At 41.9% G+C, this 17,506-nt stretch overlaps 1 protein-coding gene across 1 annotated transcript in view; it reads right to left on the reverse strand.

Annotated features, from left to right (window-relative positions):
- Nucleotides 1-17,506, reverse strand: part of LOC308437514 (uncharacterized protein C8orf34 homolog) — a gene marked incomplete at both ends in the record, with an annotated part of 344,863 nt that overhangs the window by 225,514 nt on the left and 101,843 nt on the right.

Raw genomic sequence — 17,506 nt, forward strand, 5'->3', positions numbered from 1 at the left:
CCCTCTGCCCTCTGCCCTCTCCCCTCTGCCCTCTGCTCTCTGCCCTCTGTCCTCTTCTCTCTGCCCTCTGCCCTCTCCCCTCTGCTCTCTGCCCTCTGCTCTCTCTGCCCTCTCCCCTCTGCCCTCTGCCCTCTCCCCTCTGCTTTCTCCCCTCTGCCCTTTGTCCCCTGCCCTCTCCCCTCTGCCCTCTGCCCTTTGTCCCCTGCCCTCTCCCCTCTGCCCTCTCCCCTCTGTCCCCTGCCCTCTCCCCTTTGCCCTCTGCCCTCTGCCCTCTGCCTTCTGCCCTCTCCCCTCTGCCTTCTGCCTCCCTGTGTTTGGCCTAAAAGCTTGAATCATTATGCTTAGCTTAGCTTCCTCCTTAAAGTGATCTCATAGTATAAAGTATTACTTCCTTCTCTGAAGGTCTCCAGTTCTCCTGTACATGTTTTGATATAGTTGCTGCTTGACCAACAAGTGCCCTAACTTTACTTGGCTGAATTGTTGTTAGAGCTGTTGAATTCATACCTGTATTCTATTCATTCATATAGACTGGATTTTTAAAAAACTGTTCCAAATATCCAATAATAGCAGATGATATGGAGTGAGATGATTTTTAAATGCAAATTTCATAGGAAGGAGGCACTGATGGAGCATCTGCAATAGGCCCTCCCTTCCAGAGCTACCAAGGAACCAACATCCTTAGTGTTTAATCATTGTTAGTGTGAGGCAATCAATATGTATGACCTCAGTCTTCAATCTCTCTATGTCCCTGTCTTTTATCATGTGGTTTTAAATCTCTCACACAAGGGTAAAGTATATTTACTTCTACATATGACAACCAATGGTGAGGTCAGAAATGATTGTATTAGATACAAGCAAGCCTAGCCTCACAGAGACCTTTCCTGCCACATTTGCTGTCCTGTGTGGTTACCATTACAATGAGAAAGACAAGCCTATGGTAAATATTCCAGGGTTCTCAGGAGATGCCTGACCAGCTCTGATTAACCTCAGGCAAACCCACGTCATACAATTTGGCAGACGCATGAGACACTCTCCTGACACGTGAAGAAGTTCAACCATGTCTTAGGGTTTTACTGCTGTGAACAGATGCCATGACCAAGGCAAGTCTTATAAGGACAACATTTAATTAGGTCTGGCCACAGGTTCAGAGGTTCAGTTCATTATCAGGTTCAGTTCATTATCATCAAGATGGGAAGCATGGCATCATCCAGGCAGGCATGGTACAGGCAGAGTTGAGAGTTCTACATCTTTATCTGAAAGCTTCTAGTGAAAGACTGTCTTCCAGGCAGCTAGGGTGAGGGTCCTGAGCCCACGCCCACAGTGACACACCTATTCCTGCTACTCCCTGGACCAAGCATATAAAAACCATCAAACCATACGCCCTTGAACAATTCCAACCAGAAACCAGCACAAACTAGCTTAATTAAAAAGAAGCAAGAGAGGTAAATCTTATTCAATCACCAAATTATGTTGAAAATTGTTACCTACAGCCAATCAAGGTGCAGTATTGCTAAATAAGAGATTCATCTGACACTGGAATACTGTAGCAGGCAGAGACTTTGGAAATGGTAAGAAAATGTTAGGAAGCATGAACATGTCAGCTGGCAAGACAGAAATTATATCTAACATGTTTCGTGATAGAGTATGGACATATTTAGGAGTAATATCATAAACCTCAGAGATTTGTGTTTAATTCATGCAAGTTGTTTCAAGAAGACAGAAAATAACAGGCCAATTGGCAAGGCAATTTTCAAGAAAACATTGGGCATTGTCAAGTTTATCACTACTAGCATATCCAGATGTCCAAAGATTAAAGTTCTCATCAAATGTTAAATTTAGTCCCTTTTAAATAAAACAGTGCCTGAGGGTAAGGAAATACCTAGACTATCACTATAATTCACCATTTAAAAATCTCTGAAAAATTTAAAGCTTGTTAAAGGTGATGTTTCACATACCTAATGAAATATTAGTCATCACAGCCATAAACAGCAACTGTGAAAAGACTTGTTGTGCTTGTAGATGTGGTACAAGGAAGTACGTGGAGTCAGATGTAGTCAATCATCTATTTGCCATGGATGGAATGGATAGAAGAAAAAAGCATCTGTTTGGAATGAAGCAGGTTGAGATGTCAGGATGTAAACTGTGGACCCATTTTCCTGAAGAGAGGAAGCAAGTGGGGGATGGTGCAGTGTTTGTTTCCCTGCATTTTCCTAAGGTTTGTGAGAAAGGAAGAAACTCCTACAGGTGATGCCATGAACTGTGAGCTGTAGATCAGGATTTCCAGGGAATCCAGTCCCCAAAACCAGGCACAGTTAAGGAACCCACATCCCCGTGTGCCACCAGGGAGAGATTCCACACACACCCCATTCCTTTTCTGTGGTGGAAATGTCAATAAGGCTATACATACAATCCTATCATGTAACAGCAACAATGAAATAAAACCATCATCATATTCATACACATACATTATACATGTACATCATATACATATACATCATATAAATATACACATACACACATACATATGCATTATAAATATATATCTTATACATATACACATACACACACATACACACAGACACATACATTATACATGTACATCACATACATATACATCATATAAGTACACACATACACACATACACATGCATTATACATGTACATCATATACACATACATCATATAAATATACACAAACACACATATACATGCATTATATATATATATCATATACATATGCATCTTATACATATACACATATACACATACACACATACACACAGACACATACATTATACATGTACATCACATACATATACATCATATAAATACACACATACACACATACACATTCATTATACATATACATCATATACATATGCATCTTATACATAGACACATACACACATACACACAGACACATACATCATATAAATATACACATACACACATACACATGCATTATACATTATATACACATACATCACATAAATATACACATACACACATATACATGCATTATATATATACATCATATACATATACATCTTATACATAGACACATACACACATACATATACATCATACATATATATGTGGGGGGGAATCACAACATTTCTGAGACAAATATAAGTTAACACATCTTGCTTGTAAACGGACCGAATGCCAGCTAACATGATGGAGAGAATGCTCACGGAGTGACTCAGAAATGAGAACATGCCAGATCTCCCACACATAACTAAGTAAGGCCTCTGGTGAGCCAAACCCACCAAAGCCACAGAAATTGGCAGATAGGCCAGTGGAAGCAAGCAGAGGATTTACTGTTCAGCACACGGCTCTAAGAAAGTTTTTCTCCAGACAGGGAAAAACATAACCCAACTTTTTTCTCTGTACTGAACAATAAAATTTGGGCAAATCAAATACCTATTTGTTATTTAGGGGAAGAAATCTTGTGGAAATGTTACAATTATTTTAACGATTCCATGTAAGAATGGATTTTCTAACAGGGAGTGTTTCAGAAAATGATAATTTTTCTTTTAATGGTAAACACAATTTAAAATGCAATAGCAATACTCAACATAAACAAAAGCGTTCTAGACACAAGCCTGCATTTAGGAAAAAAAATGTTAAAAACTAGGCCAGAAGTACTAGCTGCCTCTGGCCCTAGTTAAATATGCCAAGACTGTTAGTTAAGTCCATGAGGTTTGCTTTTTTTTTTTTTTTTTTTTTTTTTTTTTTTTTTTTTTTTTTAATTTTCTCCATTAAAACGTGAACAGCAGAAAGTACAGGAGAGAATGGTATTATACAAAACTGTAGGTTGGAGGATCAATTGACACACTTTATGTTAAAACTCCCACCACACTAATGATGATGAATATGCACAAAAGGCACAGGCCTTGCTGCCCAAAGGTCCTTCTCTAATTCTGTCCCGGACGGAGACAACTGCTTACACTGGACAGGAAATGCAAACACCAGTGGCTACCCAGCCATGGTTTTTGAAAGGGATAATTGAAAAAAATGTGTAAAGTAAAACACAGTTTAAAGAAATTTTAAACCATAGATAAATAGGAAGCTTATTGTTACAAAGGTGTGTGTGAGCCTAGCCGGATGGAAATCACCTTTAACCCTCACACTCGAGAGGCAGAGGCAAGCAATATCTGTGTGTTTGGGGCCAGCCTGGTCTATGTAGTGAGTTCTAGGATAGCCAGAGCTACACAGAAGGACCCTGTCTCAAAAACAAAGACACAAACACCTAAGTAAAAGTGTGTGGCCAGAAAACAGAGAGGGGGAGGGAGGGAAGGGAAGAGGAGGAGAGAGGGAGGGGAAGAGGGGGAGAGAGGAAGGGGGAGAGGGAGAGAGAGAGACAGACAGACACAGAGAGACAGACAGACAGAGAGCAGAGGAAAATAAAATTACACTTGAGGATAACATGAAGCAGGCCATTTTTAGGGACCTCCTCCCTTCCCATGTATCTTCTATAGTCCCCCTTCTGACTTAGGTTATATGGAAGCCACCTCCTCATATGTAAATATTCCAATATTCAGATTAGCACAATGGCTACTTTGTAGATAAATTGGAATTCTCTTCCTCTGATTTACTTATTTTTTATAATATTGTTATTTCTTAAAACTCTGCAGTGGTGAGACTGTCCTCTGAGCACCACACAGTCTGCATGACTCTCTGTATAACATTGTGATGTGGCTTAAAATGTGCCTTTGCCCTTCTGATTTTGATAGATGACCAGTTAGACTTTCCTGAGGACTGGCTGTAAATAAAGTCCATCATCTTACTTAACATAAGTTAACAATAATTCCTTAATGACAGTCAACATTTAGTTTGAAATTTCCCAGGAACTTTAGTGAAGTTACTCACTGTTCATCTTTCTCAGCGAGACTCGATCTGCTCAGAGAGAAAGGTCTGCTCACGGTGAGGCTGGCGGCACTGAGAACTTTGCTTACATCCAATAATTCATCAGCGTCAACTGTGAAATCATGACCGTCTACTTCTATAATTCCGTGTACATTTTTTTTTGGAACACTTCCATGAAAAGAAACTCTGATATACTTCTGGATTACCCCGAGGAACAATTTATATTCATTATTTCTCTTTGTGCCAACAGGCTTTTCAGAGTAATAATTGTGGGTCCCTGACATCCGTGAAGACGACAAAGGAAGTGTGGTGAAAATCTCCATGTGGTGAAAATCTCCGTGTGGTGAAAATCTCCGTGTGGTGAAGTCTGGCATTACCCACAGGATCACAGCTCCTATCCTTACTCCTCTTGCAGATTCTCAGCTGTCCCCAGTAGGAGACAGTTGTAGTTGGCCTCTGAGACAATCTTGTCATTTTCCCTACTGAGACACAGTAGTTTCTTTTTGAACATCTTCTTCCCCAGACCTGGAATCAGTCTTTATGCCATTGTGCTTACTGGTAACGTGAAATATTCAAAGACTAGACACTCGTCACTGGAATTGCTAGTCATTATTGGGCTGTAATAGTAAATAAAGCGAATAAATGTGCTTGTAAAATATTTTTTTCCTTGTCACCCATGGTGGTCCAATCGTTTAATTCATGCACCCAGGAAAGAAAAGCAGGAAGATCTCTAAGTTTGAGTTATCCTAATCCACATAGAGGTCCTGGGCTAGCCAGTGCTATGTAGTAACCCTTGCCTCAAAAGTAAAATAATATAAATAAAAAATAAAAGTCTGCATAGTCACGGGAGAAAGGAGCGGCTGTTTTAGGGAGGAGATGCAGAGTTAGGGTGTAGAGGATTGAGGTGTACAGTAATTTAGGGTGTAGAGAATGAGGTGTACAGTAATTTAGGGTATAGAGGATGAGGTGTACAGTAATTTAGGGTGTAGAGGATGAGGTGTACAGTAATTTAGGGTGTAGAGGATGAGGTGTACAGTAATTATCAGACTCGAGGACAGCTTCCTCTACCTGAAGAATTTCCAACATAGAATAACAGATGATGAGTTCGGGACAATAGATTCTCTGCCCAGTGGTTCTGTCATCCTGGCTAATTTTAAAATTAAGGTTTTCTGGGGTTTTCCCTTCAAGTTGATTTAGTGCAGCCAAGTGGCAGGGGTGGACAGTAGCTCCAGGGCATCTCAGGAGGGACACTTGCCCTGCCTGGCAGCTTAACAAAGTCAGCCAGACACAGGCGGCATTCTCAGGAAAAACCTGCAGGCTCCAGTTCAGCGGAGCTGAGCCAGACAGGGGCAAACACTGGCAGAGCCAGCCATGGGAGCCAGGGTCTGAGGGCCACTTGGAGCTAGCCATGGAGGTTGGGTGACACCATTGCTGATGGCACCTAGCCAGAACAAGCATGGGTTCATCTAAAATTACACACTACATAAAACATGTGCATTTTATGTTACAAAATGTTCCCAGAATCACTTCTGATATGAGACTTTTATTTCCTAAGTGCTTTAAAGCATGGAACATTTTCCCACATGGCTGCAGTCAAATATCAATAAATTAACAATTGCCAACTTTAATTCTCCCCACTTGTCTAAATTATATGACTAATATGCTCCCAACAAAATAAAATTCTAAGTCATATTTGGAATTCAAACATAGCTTTCTGTCTCTTGATATCCAGAACCTCCACATTTTTGTTTTATGAGACTTTTAATATTTTCAGAAAATATCCCAGGTAGTATATATTTCAGGTGCTTCTGTGTGTTCAAATTTAACTCCTTCATTCTTGGAAATAATATCAGGAAATCCTGGATGTCACACCAAAAGGCACTCAACGTTGATTTTGTTTTTCCATTACTGGTTGTCCTAATGACCATCATTACTTTGGGGCAGCATCTTCTAGTTTTCTCCAAAGTGAACTGAGGACCTTTCTCTCATCCCTAAGCATCTTCTGGGACAGACAGCTGGGGGACCATATTGATTTTCTGGAATTATGAAAGTGTCATTCATTACTTTTACCATCTTTGCCGAGGCTGACCAAACAGTAAAAGTTTGACTTTTTGGTGACTAATTGCATCCAATGTTTACTTCACCATATCTTCTATTTGAACTCAGGATTAAAGACAGTTTGTGTAGACATATATTTCTTAAAGGGTGACCTAACTTCTTTGCCACAGAATATAAAACACACCCAGAAAGCCCCATTATAAGACCGTGAACGTTATCCTGAACAATGAGATCACTAAAGAATATAAAATTGCACAGCTGAGCTGTCTGTCCTTAGAACACGTTCCTTGTGTGGAAATATGATTGCTGGCTCTAGATTCATGCTGCAACAAATTTCTGATTATTTACACCACAACCTGAAGTGCATTTATGCTCTCTTGCCTTAGACTATAAGAATATACAATTAGAATACAAGCTATTAAATTTGCTTTAAAATTATACAGAATACTTACTGGTTGTAAAGTATTAAAAATCCTGAAAGAACAACTGTATCCCTTTTCTCTTCTCTGCCATGCACCCCAACCTTTCCCTTATTCCACACATAGCACAAAATAGCTTCCGGTGGATGTGCATGCACTTCTTAGTGCATGACATATCTCATAGCAGTGTTTTGGCATGAAGATGAGAGAACATGTGTGTATGATTTCATTATAATTACTCAATGAATAGTTATATGTTATAAGCACACTTCATCACCTTGACCTTTTCATCTAACCAGATAGCCACAGATCACATCATAATATATATTCCTTCATTCTTATAGCCACATAATCCTATGTTCTAAAAATACATTCAGTATTAGTTTAATGTATTCTTGATTGTTTTTACTCTTCAGCTTTCAAAGTAATATGTCAATATATAATCACATGTTTAAGTCTTCATATTTTGCCAGTGTGTTCGTTAATTAGACTGCTGATTTGAATGGCCCTCATAGACCCATATATTTCAATACTTGGCCCCTAGTTGTTGGAACTGTTTGGGAAGGATGAGGAGGCATGTCGCTGGAGGCAGGGTTTGATGCTTCAAGACTCGCACCATTCCCACTACGTTCTCTCTCTCTATCTCTGCCTCCTGATTTCAGTTAAGATATAAGCCTTGGTTTGCTCCTCCGTCATGGACTCTGACCCTCTGAAAACATAAGGCCAATTAAATGCTTCATTTTACAAGTTGCTAGGTGTTCTGTCACGGTGATAGAGAAATAACTCATCAGAGGAAAAAGATAGATTGATCAACAAAAAAATGGCACACCAAATGTTTAAGATAGTGCAACATTTTCCTTTGTGGTATTTGTAGAGTTTCATACTTTCACCAGCAGTGTGTCCGTGTGCCTGTTTGCCTGAGCTTCATCCAATAGAAATGCATTAGTATTTACATTGTAACAAGACTAATAATTGTTTTACATAGCTAACAAGGACAGCTTTTCTGGCAACAAATTCCTCATATGCTTCATTTATAATACAAATTATATGTCTTAGTCTGTTTAGTTTACTTATTGCGATTTATATTTTGTGTGTACACGTCTGAGTGTGCACAGACAGAGGCCTAAGTAGGTGTACTATCCATCCATTGAAGCTGAAGTTATAGGCATCCATGAGATGTCTGGTTTGTTACTTGGGTGCTGGGTTCTGATATCTTGTCCTCATGTTTATAGATTGAATGCTCTCAACCAGGAAGACATCTCTTGAATCCCTGGTCTCTGTTTTACAAACACCCAGACTCATAGGTATTAAAGCTTTGCTTGTGACTTAAATATAAAATCTTTTCCTTGAAAATTGTTTCCACATCTCGTCTTGGAGAGACAGGCTTTTAAGATCAAAAATGGGAAAGAATCATAATAGCAAATATGCCATAAACTATACATGATTATTTCCTCTACTAGTAGAACAAGTTATCTGTTTAAAAAAATCAATCATGTATCACCATAGCACATAAAACAATTTTATGGCTTTTTGTTTCTCTACTGCCTTGAACATTACATAATTACATGTGTGTAAACATCAGTTGTCAAGTGACTCTGGAACATGAAAGGGAATTAGGACATAGGATCAATAGCAATTTATTTATTACAGATTTGCTTGTGTGTGTGTGCATGTTTGTGTATGCGTGTGTGTGTGTGTGTGTGTGTGTATGTGTGTGTGTGTGTGCATGTGTGTGTGTGTGTGTGCGCGTGTGTGTGTACGCGTGTGTGTGTGTGTGTGTGTGTGTGCATGTGTGTGTGTGTGTGTGTGTGTGTGTGTGCATGTGTGTGTGTGTGTGTGCGTGTGTGTGTACGCGTGTGTGTGTGTGTGTGCGTGTGTGTGTACGCGTGTGTGTGTGTGTGTGTGTGTGTGTGTGTGCTCGCGCGTGTGTGTGTGTGTGTGTGTGCATGTGTGTGTGTGTGTGTGCGTGTGTGTGTACGCGTGTGTGCATGTGTGTGTGTGTGTGTGTGTGTGTGTGTGTGTGTGCGCGCGTGTGTGTGTGAGTGGGTGCCTGTATGTGTATATGTTCACCATGTGTGTGCCTGGAGGATGCTGAGGTCAGAAGGTGGCACTGGTTCCCTGAAACTGTAGTTTCAGGCAGCTATGAGCCACCCTGTAAGTCTGAATACTAAAGCAGGATTTTCAGCAAGAGCAGCCCATACCCTCAGCTGCTGAGACATCTCTCCAGCTCCAGATCATAACAATTAAAACACACCCTGCTGATGCAGAAAAATCGAGAAAACTCTCTTCAAAGAGTGACAAAAATAAACCACAAAAAAATCTAAATTTGCCTTCCTGGGAAAAAGTGAACAGGAAGTCATCTGGTGAAATATGTCCTTATTTCTAAGGTGATTGATGCCTCCCCTTCTACAGCGCACACTTTGTGAAGCAGCCAGTGGCCCAGGATGCGTTCCGTCAGTGACGGTGTTAGATTGCTGTTACCTGTTTAGTCAGTCTGAAATAATTTTAAAAGGCTCCCTTAGCAATGATTAGCATTTTCTTTTTTTTTTTAAAGATGGCAAGACAATATAGTAAAAAAAATTATTATTAGGAGTTGAATGCTGTTCAGATCTGAATTTTCAATTATCTGTTTCACATTTGTAAACTCTTTTTTTCAAGCTGACACACTCTTAACTATGTGTATGATGGATACCACCAGGGCCTTCGCACAGGGCAGCTGTTGGTGAGAGAAGTTGTACTTTCGGGATTTAACACAGTGGTCGTCTCACTGTATACATTTTAATGATTTATTTAGTACTCTTGTCTATGAGTACGTGTGCTTGGCGTGTTCACATGTGAGTCTAGGTGCCTGTGGAGTCCAGACACTTTGGATCCTGCCATGAATGCTGGTGACCAAACTCTGTGGAAAATCAATATATGCTTTTTACCCCACTGAGTTCTCTCTCTAGCCCTGTCTCCACCAGAATGCACACATCCAATTTCCCCTATTGAAATTGTTTGTGGGATACCATCTGTGCTGGTTAATTAGTTTGTTTTTGTTAACTTGATATTTGAAAGGGCCATCTGGGAAAAAGGGACCTCAATTGACAAAATGCCCCGTAAGACTGGCCTGTGGGTAAGTCTCTGGGACATTTTATTTTATTTTTTTGATTGACAGTTATTGTGGGATGTCCCAGCTCACCACGAGCAGCACCATTCCTGCATAGGTAGTTGTGAGTTGTGTAAGAAGTAGGCTGGGTGAATGGAGCAAGCCAGTAGCGTTCTCCATGGCTTCTGCAGCCGTTCCTCCTCAAGGCTGAAGGGCTGTGACCTCAAAATTTGAGTTCTTCTTGGTCATGTTTCCCACAGCAATAGAAACCTAATTAGGATGGCATCCTAACTCACCCTCGGTTCCTACAGCACAAAAACCAGTGATAATCATTACTGAAAGAAAAATGTCTTGATCATGAGAAAGGTCATGAAATGTTTTAAAATGTAGACTTTAAGTGTGATAAATAACTGTCTAATGAGCCATGGGTAGCTACTTATCCAATGATTATCTACCAGTAGCTTGGCCAATGTAAGTCTGCAAAAAGAGCAGCAGGAGGAGCCCCGGGTTCCGAGCGCTTCCTTTGTCCCAGACAGTGCTGAGCTCACTACAGCCTTCCGGCATGGATTCTGGAGAAGAAACTGTATCAGGATCTTAGTTCTAGTTTTTTTTTTTCTTGGTGTGGAACCAAAGGAGATAAAACTGTAAGATATTCCAAAATCATAATTCTTCCACTGGTCAGAGTTCAGATCTCAAAAACATGACATAATTGTTCGGACTGCAGGCTTAACAAGAAACATGCCCTGCTCTCTACCCACCCCTGCTCTGTGCCCCACCCTGCTTTTGCCCACCCCTGCTCTATACCTCACCCCTGCTCCATGTCCCACCCCTGCTCTATGCCTCACCCCTACTCTATGTCCCACCCCTGCTCTATGCCTCACCCCTGCTCCATGTCTCACTCTTGCTTCATGTCTCACCCCTGCTCTATGCCTCACCCCTACTCTATGTCCCACCCCTGCTCTATGCCTCACCCCTGCTCCATGTCCCACACCTGCTCTATGCCTCACCCCTACTCTATGTCCCACCCCTGCTCTATGCCTCACCCCTGCTCCATGTTCCACCCCTGCTCTATGCCTCACCCCTGCTCCATGTTCCACCCCTGCTCTATACCTCACCCCTGCTCCGAGTCCCACCCCTGCTCTATGCCTTACTCCTGCTCCATGTCCCACCCCTGCTCTATGCCTCACCCCTGCTCCATGTCCCACCCCTGCTCTATGCCTCACCCCTGCTCCGAGTCCCACCCCTGCTCTATACCTCACCCCTGCTCCGAGTCCCACCCCTGCTCTATGCCTCACCCCTGCTCTGAGTCCTACCCCTGCTCTATGCCTCACCCCTGCTTTATGTCCCACCCATTAGTTATGAAACCTTTAGTAAATTCATTAATCTCTCTGCATGTAAGTATCTAACCTACCAACCTTGGACAGGACACACCATTTCACAGTTAGTTAGAGAACGTTAAATGTGATTACACGGGTAGATAAGTTTGAGCATCCTCTGATAAATATCAGATGAGCCAAGTGAAATGGCGTAACCCACGTGAGGTGTTTAACCCACATCTGACATCTCGGAGGCACGGAACAGGACGTCACTGTGGATTATGCCATCATCACGATTATGCATCTATTTAATTATTCATGGACGAGGGGTTCAAGACCAGCGCCGACAAGACAGCAGGGGCTTTGGTGGCTTTTCTGAAAGCTGTACTGTTGCCATAAAAGCACGTTCTGTACTGTGCTGTTAATCACCCCAGCGAAATTTTTCTAACTGAATGTTGCTCTTGTACACGGAAAGGCGAGTTCTTAAATCTGCAATAACAGCGTGTAACCTAAAGCTAACGCCTCGGCCACGTTTGCAGCACCATTCAGTCATGAGGAATTCATTCATCGCGGTGTTGCTAATCACCATGCAAACTAAGTTGTGAAGAGATATTTTCACAGAAAGGCAATGACTATAGTCACTCAACAGCTCCCCTGCCTCCCAGAACCTAGTCTTAATAAGTGCCCTTGCACTTCTGTATCTATACATGTGACCACTAAACATTTCACGTAGCACAAGTGCTAACAAGTTCATTCATACTGTGTGTGACACAATGTATCATCCCTCTTGATGGCTGAGTAATATTCCACTTGGGTTGCTCTCATGTCTTGGTGAACAATGAATGACACTGTGAAGATGGATGTGGGAGCACCTCTAACTAATCACTTCTGCTTCCTTTGGATGTGTCTTTATAGGTGGGGTTTCTTTATCACATGCCACCTTAATTCCTACCTGCTAGTATAGCAAAATATCTTGAACCAGGTAATTTGAAAATAGTAGAAATATATTTTCCTATGACTCTAGAGGATAGAAAGGTGCCCAGAGTCTCTGATAAAGGTATACCCTATCACATGATGGTGAGTTTTGATGCGCCACAGGATAAAAATGATGAATACCATGTCTTCACGTGAGAGAGCACAGAGGAAGGGCCAAGCAGGACGCCAAGGCCTTTCACTGGGGAGCTAGAGCCACTGAGTGGTGCCTCAGGGCACAGTCACTGAACCCGAGCTGCCATGGAATATTATAAGCTTAATGCTTTGCGCATTAACTTTCCGTGTGAATTATGAAAGGACACAAACATTAAAAGCGCAGCATATGGTGAACTTGTTTTTAATTACTTGAAGAACTGCCAAACTGTTTCTTTTTTTCATAGTGACTGTTTCATTTTATATTCCCACCCAAACTCTGGCATATGGTGATTATACTTTTAATTACTTAAAGCGCGGCATACATAGTCCTACTTCACGTCCCCACCAACGGTGACGTACAGAGTCCCAATTCTCCACGTCTTTGCTGACACTCAACACTCGCCATTGTTGGTCTGTTGTAGTAACTGCGCGGGTGCTTTGGGTGGTGGGGTTCTTCCAATGGACAGTGACATTCTGCACCTATTCATGTCACTTGCCTGATTTTACCCCAGTTGTCTGCTTTGGGGACTCTCCACATACTTTGGGGGTCACCCTTAACCAGGTGTGTGATTTTAAGAATTTTCTCCTCCCCATCAGCAGCCCTCTCACCCCATGACTACATTCCCTGTCATACGGCGTGTGACGTTATTTCCGAGGATCCTGTGGAATGCAGGATACGGCAAAGGATACATGGGAAATGATCTCGTAGGTCTGAGGGATCCGCCAACCGAATAGTTTGCTTTGATCTTGTGGGTGGTGGCGACAGTGAGACCCACAGTTTCCCTGAGTGGAGGGAAAGCACAGAAACTCCGTGCCACACTGTGTGGGAGGTCTGTGCTTTACTTATGTTCTGCTCTCTTTGAAACGATTTTTCATACAATATTTTTAATATTTCATATTTTTGATATTTCAGCTGTGCATATAAATTGTTTTCAAGACGAAATTCAAGTGATTTTTAAAATAGTTGCCATCTAAATGAGGGACAATGGACCAGCATCTATAAATAATTCCTGGCAGGGGGCAGAATGTGGTACATGTTTAGAGTCAGTCCAGAGCTGGTTGGTATGTGTGGTTTCCCACAATACCAGTCCTCTTTTCCAACGAGAAAACACAGTACCTACAGATCAGAAGACCCATTTTCATGAAGTCACTGTGTGCTCTAGAGAAATTGTATGAGGTCAGATCACATATTCAAGGGTGGCTTAGAAAGGATAGGTGGACAGCCAGAAACATGGAAATAAATAAAATTTACCACCTAGAGACATTGTCTTATCGGCCCCCTTATTCCTCCTTGCTAAGTTCAGCACCTGGACAGCAAAGAGGAAAATTAAGCATGAAGTACAGATGTGAGGCATAAGATGAAGAATTCATTCCAGCCTTGGAAATATGTATATAGTCTGACAACGCAGTAGTTCCAAGAAAAACTGCCAGCCAGATCCTGCCCACATGAGTTACTTTTGCTGGCTCATATTAGGTAGAGCATCCTAGCATCAGAGATGGAGAAAGCAATTGATCTAGGAGCTTTTTTTCCAAGTAAAAACTATAAAATGTGAGGGAGGCAAGAAACAAAAGAGAAGCAAGAAGGGCCGTAGAGTGTTTGATTATCCTGAAGGAAGCCTGGGCTTGATCCCAGCACATGCAAATCAGGTTTAGCACTACATACCTGTATTCTATGACTAAGACTGTGGAGGTGAGTAGCTCAGAAGGTCAAGGCTTAACTGAGTGAGCTCAAAGCCATCTGGGCTATATGAGACCCAGTATCATGGTAGACAGACAGACAGACAGACAGACAGACAGGTGGGTGGGCAGGTAGAGAGACTGTAAGATATATATTCAGATCCCAGAAGGCACGCCTGAACATGAACACTTTCTCAGAAATTTGTAGTAGTTCTTTTTTAGGGGATAGGATTTCTATGCATGTGTAACAATTTGTGTGTGTGGGGGGGGAAGAAGCCATGAAATTGAAGGAGAGTGGAGAGGGAATTCAAGGAGTCAAAGGGAAGATATAAACATTATTGTTATATTAGAAATCCTTCTCCCTAAGAAAGAACTACTACAAAATAAGAAAATAAAATAAAAATAATATTTACAGGTGTCTGAACCTGGGTCTTTCTTTGGGTCAAGAAAAATCAGAACTGTGAGTTTTATGGCCACACGGGGGTGCTGTGGGACAGGCTCTCTTCCCTACTCAATGACACTCCAGCGTCAGGCAGTCAGGCAGGGGACCCAGGTCTTCCTGAAACCCTGGGATCCTCTTTCACCCTTGAATATCACATATAAATGCAATCAAGATGAAAGACATCAAGATTTCGTTCATTGACATAAAAATCTTTTCAGAAAGAGAAGTTACTTATGACAATTGTTGGTCTTTCCTTCAACTGAAATAAACATAGTAAATTTCCATGAAGGTTTCAGACACAAGTATTAGGTTAAAGTGGCTGCAATGAACACTATACTACCCTCCCCTGCCGCCCCACCCGGGCCCAATGCTGGAGGAAAGTGTGTGGGGAAGGGTGTGCGGTGGAAGGCACCTGAGTCAAGGCAGACCTAAGTCACCCCGAGATACAAATCCAGTTCAGTAAAAAGTAACAACAGGAGCAGGACTGAACCTCAATTAGTTGCCTGCGTGTGGATACAGGTCCCCTAGCTGGGCTGCCTTGTCTGTCTGACCTCAGCGGGAGAGGATGGAGGGAGGAAGGTGTGTGTGTGTGGGGGGGGGGGGAGTAACTGTTATACGCAGAGGGGGTCTCTCTTCTCAGAGGAGACCGGAAGAGCTAATCTGCATGAGAGCTTCTAGGAGGTGGGCTGATATTGATATTTGAAGTGAATTGATAAATTAATTTTAAAAAGAGATAAAAAGAGTAAGGGGGAGAAAGGTCCTTGAGCTCAGCAGTGCAGCAAGGGTTGTCCCGCTCTGCGGGCAGGAAGAGGGGAGGCAGGCAGGGCAGTGAGAGGGCCCGCATTCTCAGGAGCAGGGAGGCGGCTCCTTTGTGCCAGAAGCATATGGGGGAAAAGAAAGAGAAAATTTTAAAAAGGCGGGAATCTGGAAGAGCGGACTACATCTTTGTGTTTAAAGCGAAGGTCGATCAAAGTGGTGAGAGATTAAGTTTCTTTGCAAATTGTGAGAAATTTTCATGGCCCAGGAAAGCAAGGAATGAGGACTGGGGGGCAAAGAAGAGAAGAAGGGAAAGAAGGGAGGGAGAGAGGGAGAGAGAAGGGGAGAGAGAGAGAGAGAGAGAGAGAGAGAGAGAGAGAGAGAGAGAGAGAGAGAGAGAACTAAAAACGATGGGCAAATCTGGGAGAGCACAGCTGGCTCTCCACTTACTGTTCTACACAACCAAGACCTAGTCTTGCAGATGTACCACACATCGCAATCCAACACAGTGATGGCTACTGAAGGAAACCATGTCAAAGAGTATATCCAGGCGGTTGTTTTGTTTGTTTGTTTGTTTTTTAGCAACTCGGGAAGACATTTTTAAAATTTCAAAGTCATGTTACTATTTTGAGACACTTTACTTTGGTACGAACAAGACCATTTATACTACTCTTTGTTGTTTTTAATTATCGTGATGTATGTAGTCTCAGTATGTGAATGATGTATGTAGTCTCAGTGTGTGAATGATGTATGCAGTTTCAGTGTGTGAATGTTGTATGTAGTCTCAGTGTGTGCAATACATTATCAGAAGTGGTGGCTTCTCTCTCTTTCGAACCACATCTCTGATGCCAGATCTCTTCCATACAGAAATGAAAACTGCAGTATACTAAATGAAGGCCCAGGGAAGAGAATCTGGCAGCTGTCAGATGATCTCAGTTAAAAAAAAAAAAAAAGGTTTATAAGATGTGAAGGCCTCTTCCTCGGTCAGTCATATTTTGTTTTGGAAGATAAAGTATTTTGCATTGATTTGTCATTTTTGCCAATGTAACAACTCCACTTAATGGAACTTAAAAACAATAAACACATAAATTGTGTTTTTATTTCTCACATGGTAAATATTGCCAGATAGAATGTGCATGAAGTAAAGGTCTTTAGTGACCTCTGTAACACTGATGAGCTATAAAGGGTCCTGATACTGAAAGACACTGACATCTTAGATCCAGGTAACTCACACTCGGGTTGTTTGAAGCAGGTCCTCTCTACGAGCACCAACTGTACAAACACTTTTAACAGAAAGCCAAGATGATTACACTCAAGATGAATGCACACAAAGAAAACTCTTGATAACAGCCCCACCTGCACATTTGCCCTTCCTCAGTTTACCCAGTTGCTGAAGCTTGAGCAGAAGCCAAGTTTTACAACTCAGGAGTCGCTGCCTGACATCTGTGACTGCACAGCCCCCAGGAGCAGTTAGCGCTATAGGTGTTACCATGGGAATATATACCCAGTCTATGGACCCCTATTCATACTGTTCTTACCACCCCATTATTCAGTGAGCAAGGGCAGGAATAGAAAAATGCCAAGTTCCTTCCATATCATTACCATCACCATCATCACTATGGTTACCACCATCACTGTGATTCCCGACATCTTCATAATCATCATCACTATGGATACCATCATTACCACCATCATCATCACAGTCATCATCATCATCATCATCATCACTAGATATGGCCAAATACAAATGATA

This window comes from Micromys minutus (genome assembly GCF_963924665.1).
Source record: "Micromys minutus genome assembly, chromosome: 26".
Classification (NCBI taxonomy): domain Eukaryota; kingdom Metazoa; phylum Chordata; class Mammalia; order Rodentia; family Muridae; genus Micromys; species Micromys minutus.